A 10,206-nucleotide genomic window follows, 5' to 3' on the forward strand; every position below is an offset into this window, starting at 1 on the left:
CACACACACACACATACAGACACACACACAAATTCTAATATCAGGAATGAAAAAGAGGACATCACCACAGGTATTACAAACATTATAAACCTAGCAAAAGGATAGTATGAGCAACTTGGACAGTAAATTTGAAATTTAAATGAAATGCAATTTATCAAAACTGATACTAAATTAAATTTGTTTAATCCATAATTTAAAATTTTCTTACAAAGAAAATTCTAGGTTCAGATGGTTTCATTGACAAATTCTTCTAAACAGTTGAAGAAATATCACCAACTGTAAATAATCTGTCCAAAGAATCGAAAACGATGGAGCCTTTCCCAGCTTATTTGTAAGGCCAACATAACATTGACCCCCAACCTGTCAAGAACATTAGAAGATATTAGGAAAGCTACCAAACCTGCCTTGGTATCCCCCACCCACAGAACAGAAAATAACAACATTTATCTCCTCTGGCTGTTGAGAAGACTGAATCAGTTAATATGTGTAAAAAAAAAATTGTGTAGTAAGCACTCAGTAATTTTTAGCTGTTTTTGCAGAGCAGCCACAGAACTCTAAAATATGAGCGTGCACTGTCCTGTTCTCTTTAATGCATAGAGCACCAGGACAGAGTCTGCCTCTGGTGTTTCTGAAGAGCACTCAGGCTTGGGGTTCCTTGTGTTTTATAGATGGGAATATGGGACTTGCCCAAAGAGTGGCTGCAGGATGGGGCATAGCCCGATTGTGAACTTGAGTCTGACGCCAGGGCCCCTGGAAGGCAGCTCTGACATGAGAAGCATCTATGCCTGTGGATCCCTGATAACACCCCCCCCACACACCTCATATGTGGGAAGTGTGGCCTCAGGGAACTTCCGGTCCCATTCACAGCCTCAGTTTCCTCCCAGACAAAATGAGACCTGGCTCTCTGTTTCCTCTGTCCCGGGTGGAAGGGTGTAGAAAGACTTCCTGGGCTCTGACCTGCGAGTGACAGATCACTGGGTGTAACCCATAGTGACAGGGCCCCTTCAGTCCCGGAGCTGCAGGCTTGAGACCAGCCATGCCTGACACCAGGGGATGTCTTCCTGGACATTCCAGATCAGATAAAGCCGCGTCCCAGTATATTCAATACTGAATATTGACAGCAGTAAGGAACTGAACAGGCCCAAGTATTTATCAAGAGGGGGGCAGTTAAACCCATCTGTAGTACCCGGACCACAGCCTTATTCAGACCTTTAAAAGCTTAGGCCCTGCTAGAATCACTTGAGGTCTACCTGTCCCTTGAGGCTGGAGGAGGCTGGCCTGACATGCCCAGCTCAATCCCAGCCCCCAAGTCCCCCTAGGGTACTTGGACATTCTTCCAATTACCTTGGCCCTGATTTTCTGCCTCTTAGAATTCTTGCTCTCCACTCTTATCTTGCATCTGACCCTTCTGTCTGCTCTGGATTGACCCAGTGTAGAACTTGGTCCCCGGCTGGTGAGGAGCCTTCTGAGTGCTCACAGCCCAAATTGACTTGAGCATGAGGAGGTCTGTGGAATTGTGTGACTGAAACGTCCAGGAGAAGTGCCCTGGTTTCAGGCATGGCTGGATCCAGGAGTCTCCCTTTCCATCTGGGGTCTGTCTGTGCTCCTTCCTGATGGCTTTGCTCTCAGGCAACTTGTCCCCAAGTGATTGCAGACTAATGCCTCTGGCTTCCTGTCTACCCTCCCCGCCCCCCACACACACATAATTCAGCCTTTCCCAGTGGAAAAAAGCCACTCTTTCTAGGTAGCTCCTGGGGGTGCCCTGCGACCAGCAGCTTCTTTACCCATCACTGAACCAGCTGTGGCTGGAAGCGGGATAGGTGCCCCATTGTCAGGCCTGGTCACAAACCTGGCCCTGGAGGGGGTACAGGGGCCCTTCAGTGGCCCCATCAGCATGGATGAGGGCGGGGCTACCGTGGGAGGTGACAGGAGAAGGGTTCTATCCTGGCTTTCTGTAGGTAGAGACCTGCTCAAGGCTATTGTATGGCTCCCAATTTGGGGAGCAGAAGGTCTATAACTCAGTGATGCCAGGTTTGTAAAGTGAGTGTCAATACCTACCTCAGATGTGGTCATGGGTCCCTGCCTGGTCCCCCTACGGCGATTCAGGAGGACAGACACACACAGGATGGTGTCCCCTACCCCAGAGCAAATGCTCGGGCCCCCAGAACACCCTGTCTACACCACTGCTGCCTCTTCCTGGCCTGGCCCTAGAGGGAAGTGAGTGGCCGGAGTTTGCAGAGGTGTGGACTGGAGTGAAGGGGTGTGGAGAGGTGTGGGCATGTGGGGTTCATGTAAGAAAGCTGAATGCAGGGCTTGCTGTGGGTGGAGGGGAAGGTTCGGGCCATATTCTTGGTGGGAATCTGGGTCTCTGGATCAGGTCCCAGCCTTTCAGGCTGTGAACCTAGTCATGAAGTAATACATGCTCATGTGATAAATTCTGGAAAATATAGAAAAAAAACATACAGAATTTGCACAAAAGATTCATAATTGGGCTCACAGGCAATCATTGTAAATGGTTTAATATATTTTTATCCAACCACAGGAGGAAAAAGATAAAGAGAAGGAGGGAGCTGGGTTGTAGCTGTTTCTGTTTTCCCCACTGTATTGTCGCCTGTGAGAACTTCCCCAGCTCCTTACGATTCTGCACAAATGGTAGTTTGATGACTGCACTCTGCTCCTCTGTGGCTGTGTCACCCAGTCATTTATAACACTGGGTATGTTTAACTTGTTTGTACTTTTCCACTATTGAACTAAATCATGTGCCTCTGATCACTTTCTTAGCCCAGAAGTGGTTTCCAGGTCAGTGGGAAGGAGTGTTTAAAAAAATATATTGATTTCAGAGAAGAAGGGAGAGGGAGAGATATAGAAACATCAATGATGAGAGAGAATCATTGATCAGCTGCCTCCTGCACATCCCACACTAGGGATCAAGCCCACAACCCAGACATGTACCCTGACTGGGAATCAAACCGTGACTTCCTGTTTCATAGGTCAACACTCAACCATTGAGCCACGCTGGCCGGCATGGGAAGGGGCATTTACAAAACTCTGCATCATGACGTGTTTGGGCCCTGGTGGGGTAGCTCAGTTGGTTAGATGCAGCGGTCGACAACCTTTCGGACCTTACGGATCACCGGTTGGCAACCGCTGGGTTAGAGCATTGTCCCCATACACCAAGGTTGCGGGTTCAATCTCCAATCAGGGCACATGTAAGAAGCAACCAATGAATGCATGAATGGGTGGATCGACAAATCTCTCTCTCTCTCTCTCTCTCTCTCCCTCTCTCTCTCTCTCTCCTCTCTCTCTCTCTCCAAATTACCAAATAAAAATAAATTTTTAAAGAAGTGTTTGGGGGATAGCGTGGTCCCTGTGGAACCCCATTGCAAGGGTTCGAACACCAGAACAGGGAAAGGACTTTGAGCTCCGTGGGGTGGGCATGCGGCAAAGCGAGTGTCTGGTCTGCAGGGAGACAGTACTGGCTGCCTGTCGGGGGGCTGGGGCCAGGCGGCACCTGAAAGCACCCACCCTTCACTAACCTGGGTTTGAATGTTTCCAAAACTTATATTCACTCTTAGAAGGTGAAGATTTGCTGTCTGTGAGGGTAGAGAAGGTGACCGGGGCCTCGAGGTGTGTGACGTATGACAGGGTGTGACGGTGGAGTGGCTTACCTTTTGACCACCTGGATGTGGGTGGGTCTGCCTGGGGCCAGTGCTCCCCTGGTTCTGTGAAGGACACACGAGCGAATCCTTGAGCACACACTTGGCAAACACTGCGTGACCCAGCATGTGCTGCCCTCAACGTGCCAGAATGGCACCCCAACCTGGGCTGTGAGGACCCTGACTCGGCCATCCCCATGGTACGTGACCTCCCCGTGCACCCAGGGAGGCCTAGGCAGCCACACGGTCCCCTTCCCTGGGTCATTCATTCATCTCTTTGCTGACTGTTCATGAGGTGCCCACTCTGCAGGGCCTCACTGGTCACTGGAGGCACGGTGGCCGGCACACGGGCAGGGGCACAGTGCCCTGGGACGAGGCAAACACTTCTCCCAGGGTTACACAGCTCTCTAGGAAAGGGGCTGCGGTCTGCTGGGGGAAGGCAACAGGGCAGGACCCGAGGGTGGGCCCTGGGCACCGTCCACCACAGCTACCAAACCCTCCAGAGCAGCGCTGTCTCCTCAGCACCTGCGCTGGGGCAGCAGAGTCTGTGCTGGAGGGAGACACTGAGGCTGGGATCCGAGGCGGGTGGCAAGCAGGGAGGGAGGATTCGGGGAGCAGGAGGAGGAGGCATGGGCAGCAGGTGGGCCGGGAAGGCAGGGCCTGGCCTGAGAGAGGGCAGCACTGACCCCTCCGGGGCTGGAGACCTCTGGGCACCCACCTGCCCTCCTGCACTGGCTGCAGTGTGGAGAGGCCCCTGGTCTTGGCCCCGTGGCCTCAGGCTCCCCCTTTACAAGGCCCTAAAAACCATACAGGTTTTTCCTCTTGGCTGCAATCACAGACCCCGACGAACCCAGCGCTCTCCCGTCTGTCACAAGGATGGACCCGCCAGCCAGGTACCCGAAGAGAGAGACACAGATTGGGGGCAGCTGTACATTCTGTGTCCCACACCCACAAAGCAGTGGTTCCTGTAGTGGAAGCCTGACGGTCCCCCTGAGGCTGAACTGGGGACCCAAGGCTCCCCTTCCCAGGGGGCCTGCAGCCTGTGTGTGCGTGAGGGACAGGAGCAGGCCCTGTTCAGACAGCGGCAGGGACAATAGCCAGTGGGCCCTTTTCCTCCTGTCGGATGCTGGTTTTTCCCTGACGAGCTCTTTTTCTGTTGCCTTTTCCCCTTTCCTGAGATCTGGAGGCCTTTTCTGCACAAATATGTTGTTTTGAAACACTGTGTATTGTTCTGAGATTTCAAAGTCATGGCCAGCAGCCAAAGACAACATATTTTTGTGACTATAACAGTAAAACCTGGTCACTAAAGTATACTTGCAAAATCAGAAAAGCCTATAAGGAAAATTGTAAAGTCACAGTGCTGTGTAGAGATAAGGAATGTGAATGTTTTGGCCTGTTTCCTCTCAGTTCAAAATAATGTACACACATTTATACAGAATTCGTGTGCAGCTCTGACACCGGGTTTTTACCTAACACTGGGTCCTGGGCGTGTTTCCATGCGCCCTGACACTCGCAGTGGCTGTGCGGTGTTCTGTCCCATAATGAGACCACCCTCCCCACATCCTCGTCCAGACACACATGCGTGGGACGCTCCTGACCTCCTGACACACCCCGCGCACCCCTGCCTGGAAGGTCTCAGGGTCCTGGTTCAGGGATGTCCCTTGGGGACCCTCTCCCAGGGGGGAGGGGAAGTTCAAGGACTAGGCAGTTTCTCCCAGCCTGCCTCCCCGCCACAGGCTGTGTTCCTGACTCCCCAGGGGAGACAGTTCAACCCCAGTGTTGGTAGGAAGAGCCTTCTTCTGGGCAGAAACTTCCAAGATGCCTCAACCCAACCGCAGACCCCAAACCGGGGTTCGCAGCAGAGTTCTGACCCCAGGGTCACCGAGCGATTGAGATCCTTAAAAGCCACAGAGAGCTGGACAGGCCTCAAGGGAGTGCAGGGAGAGAAGACACTGTGTTTTACCTGGGGCCACTGGGCCTGGAGACGCCCAGGGGAATCTGAACTCTGGTGGCAGAGAAGCCCCTCCAAGGGGGTCAGCAGTAAGCCTCCACCTCCTGCCCCCCGCCCCGCAACAAGCACGGCCAGGTGGTGGAGATGGGCCCGGGGGTGCCCAGCCTCTGAAGTTCAGAAGGTACCCCAGGCCCCGCTCAGGCATCTTTTCTTTCCCACCCAGGTGTTGAGAACCTGATACCCTTGGCTCTTCCCACCCCTCACCCTGCACCGAGGCGGCCTCCTCCAAGCTGCAGCCTCCCACCCCCAACCTGGGCCTGCTGCCACCCCCTCACGAGGACCTGTGTCCCCCAACCCCTGGGTGCCACCTTGCCCGACTTTCTCCCCACTTTCTCTTCCCTGCAGGTGTTCCAAGCTAAAGGGCTCTGTTACCTGTGCGCTCAAAGCCCACGCAAAAAACAGGAGTCTGTGGCCTAGGGAGTACAGGTGCCACGCCCGGATCACAGGGGAGCTCCTGCTCAAGGACTTGGCGCCCCCATGACCTCCAGGGGGAGGAAATCATTAATCTGGTGACTAAGGGAGTTGGGGTCGTGGTCAGGATCGTGGTCTCCATCTTCTGCACAACCTCAGGGCAGCGCCACTCAGCTGTGGAGCCAGGCTCACCCTGGGCGCCTGCTGGGCGTCCTCCATACCCTGGTTTCCAGGACTTTCCTGGAGGACATGCTGCTGTGCCCCCACTTGGAGGTGTGTGAGCAGCCTGATACGGCTCACCTGGGCCTCCTCACGGAAACAATAGAGCCTCAAGTCGACTGTGATGTCACGGGACAGGGGCCTGAGAGGTGAACCGGTGTGGGGAGGGGGAGAGGGTCTATCTGCAAAGTTCAGCCACAGAGTTCAGCCTGGGGTCCTCCACAGGACAGGGGAGGGACTTTTTTAGCACCTAAACAGCAAGGGGAAAAAGGAACAAGCCAACCCATGGTGACACATGGACCTTACTGGAATCTTGACAGTCATAGACAGGAAATCATATGTCTGTGTACAGGCACCTGTGTATGAAAGTGGAACGCTGGCTCCATCTGTGATATGGAGGAATTATTTAAATTTTTAAATCTTTGTTTTAAAAATATGTACAGTGAAATTGCCTTTTTTAGTGTTCAGTTCTGAGTTCAGCATACGGATAGCTTTGTGGGCCTCAGGATGCAGAGCAGTTCGGCCACCCGGAAAGCCCCTCATGCCACCCCGCTACAGGCTGCCCCTTAACCCCTGGGGACCACTGGTCAGTTCTCCCTCGCAGCTTTGTCCTCTTGACAATGTCTCCTCTCTGGAATCACATACTGTGTGACCTTTCGGACCAGAAAGCCCCTCATGCCACCCCGCTACAGGCTGCCCCTCGCAGCTTTTGTCCTCTTGACAACGTCTCCTCTCTGGAATCACATACTGTGTGACCTTTCGGACTGGCCTCTTTCTCTCACACGTGTCTGTCAGGTTACCCGAGGTGGCTGCATCAGTGGCCGATTTCAGGTACAGAACCTCAGGTCACCCACGTGTGGCTGAAGGACCTCCGGGAGTCCCTCCTGGCTAGCGGCTCTGAGATAGACATGCTGTGGACATCTATGTATGGGCTTTGGGCTGAAGACCAGCTTTCTCTTCTCTGGGATGAATACCCAAGAGTGGGAACACTGGCTCATGTGTCAAGTATCTAGTTGACTTTTTAAAAAATGCCAAGCTGGATATAAAAGGATCTCTTACCCTTTTCAATAGCATGGATGGACCTGGAGAGTATTATGCTAAGCAAAAAAGCCAGAGAAAGGCAAATATCACATGATCTCACTTATATGTGGAATCTAATGAACAAAATAAACTGATGAATAAAATAGGTCCAGAGGGCATGGATGCGTGGAATCGACTGACAGATCTCAGGGGGGAGGACGGGAAGAGATTAACCAAAGAACGTATATTCATGTATGCATGGCCCATGGACACAGACAATAATGTGGTGAAGGCCTGGGGTGGGGTGGGGACTGGGTGAAGGGGGGCAAAGGGGAAAAATGGGGGGCATCTGCAACGCTGTCAACAATAAATAAATAAAAACACAATAAATCCCCCGGAGTTTAGAGGGGCTGCACCACTTAGCATTTGCACAATTTACAATGCACGCGAGTCCTGGGCTCTGCCTCCTTACCGGGGTGACCTAGTGACCCACCACCTCCTTACCCCAGGACTGAGGGGGGGAGGGGGCTTCCTGGGATGTGGAACTTTCAGTGTTAAAATGGGAAACTCCTGGGAAAACTAGAATGATTGGTTACCCTATCCTTGTCAACACTTGCTAGGGTCAGTTTTTAAAAAAAATTATGCTTTTATTGATTTTAGAGAGAGAGAGAGGAAGGAAGAAGGGGAGAAACTTTGATGAGAGAGAAGCATCCTGCATGCCTCCTGCATGCCCCCTACTGGGATCGAGCCCACAACCTGGGCATGTGGCCTGGTTCATGGGTCGAGGCTCAACCACTGAGCCACACTGCTGGGCATTATTTTTTACTTTAGCTATTCTAATGTGTGTGTAGTTAGTATCTCATCATTTTAATTTGCATTCCCCGGAGAGCTGATGATGTTGAGCATCTGTTCATGCACTGTTTGCCATCCATATGTCCTCTTTGGTGAACTGTCTCTTTAAATCTAGTCTCAACTTTTTTTTTTTTAATATATTTTATTGATTTTTTACAGAGAGGAAGGGAGAGGGATAGAGAGTTAGAAACATCGATGAGAGAGAAACATCAATCAGCTGCCTCCTGCACACCCCCTACTGGGGATGTGCCCACAACCAAGGTACATGCCCTTGACCGGAATCGAACCCGGGACCCCTCAGTCCGCAGGCCGACGCTCTATCCACTGAGCCAAACTGGTCAGGGCTAAATCTAGTCTCAACTTTTGCTTATTGAATTGTCTTCTAACTGTTGAGTTTTGAGAGCTTTCTATATATTCTCTCTCTATTGTTGTTTATGTGATTTCCACATTTTGTCTCCCAGTCTGTTGCTTGTGTTTTCATTCCGGTAACTGTCGTTTTGAAAGCAAAATTTTAAAATGTTGATGAAACTCCAGTTATCTTTGGTTTTCTTTATTTGTGGTAAAATTTATGTAACATAAAATTTACCATTTGAAACATTTTAAGTGTACAATTCAGTGGCATTAAGTGTATTCAGTGTTGTGTAATCATCACCATTATCTATTTCCAGGGCTTTTTATCACCCCAAACAGAACTCTGCTCCCACTAAGTAATATCTCCCCACCCCCCTCACCTCGGGGCCCCTGGAAACCTCTATTCTACTTTCTGTCTCTTGAATGGGACTATTGTTGACACCTTATATGAGTGGAATCATACAGTGTTTGTCTTGTTGTGACTGGCTTATTTCCCTTAGCATAATGTTTTCAAGGTTCTTCCATGTTGTAGCATGTGTCAGAACTTAATTCCTTAAAAAAAATTTTTTTTTGTTAATCCTCACCTGAGGATATTTTTCCCATTGATTTTTTTTTTTTTTTCCTGAGAGAGAGGGAGGGAGGGAGGGAGGCAGAGAGAAAGAGATCATGTAAGAGAGACACTTTGTTTGGTTGCCTCCTCCATGTGCCCCGAGGGGGTGGAGGATGGAACCAGCAACCCAATACTGTGCCTTTGACCGCGCCCTTGACCCTTGACGGGGAATGGAAACCCACGACCCTTCCCTGCACACGGGAGTGTGTGTGTGTGTGTGTGTGTGTGTGTGCTCGCTCTAACCACTGAGCAACACTGGACAGGGCTTAAAATTTTTTAAAAAATTGTATTGATTTTTAGAGCGAGGAAGGAAGAGAGGGAGAGAGAGAGAAAGAGAGGGATGTGAGAGAGAAACATCCATTGGCTGCCTCCTGCGAGGGCCAACCAGGGATTGAACCTGAAAGCTGGGTCTGTCCCCTGATGTGGATGGAACCCGCCACCTTTTGGTGTACACGACATTCAACCAAAGGAGCCCACACTCCAGAGCAGAACTAATTCCTTTTTAAATCTCATTTTACTTGTTTATAACTGTGGTAAAATACACATAATCCTAAATTTACCCTGTTAATAGTGTTCATTTGTGTTAAGCAACATTCACATGGTTGTGCAGCCGTCACTACTATCCATCCCCATCACTCTTTTAATTTTGCAAAACTGACACTCTGTCCCTATTAAACACTAATTCTCCCCCTCTCCCCACCCCTGTGCCCACCGGCCACTCATTTGTCTCTGTGAACCTGGCTCCTCCAGGAACCTCAGATCAGTGGAGTCACACAGCAGTTGTCCTTCCGTCTGGCTTATTGCACTGAGTCAGTCCTCAAGGTCCCTGCATGTCGGAGCAGGTGACAGACTGTGCTCCCTTTTCAGGCCCAATCCGTCGGTCCTTCCATCATCCCATGGACACTGGGCTGTTGCCACCGCAGGGCCCACGGCCTCCACCGTGGGTGGGTTGGGGCGAGGGTGGGGACGCGGTAGGGAGAATGAAGGAAGAGGAGGGGACGAAGAGAAGGAGGAGCGGAGGGCGTACTCCACCCCACCAGCGCCCGGCCTGGCCCCACCTCCAGGACCCGGCCCCG

The sequence above is a fragment of the Myotis brandtii genome, unplaced genomic scaffold (genome assembly GCF_000412655.1).
Source record: "Myotis brandtii unplaced genomic scaffold, ASM41265v1 scaffold112, whole genome shotgun sequence".
In the NCBI taxonomy this organism is placed as follows: Eukaryota; Metazoa; Chordata; class Mammalia; order Chiroptera; family Vespertilionidae; genus Myotis; species Myotis brandtii.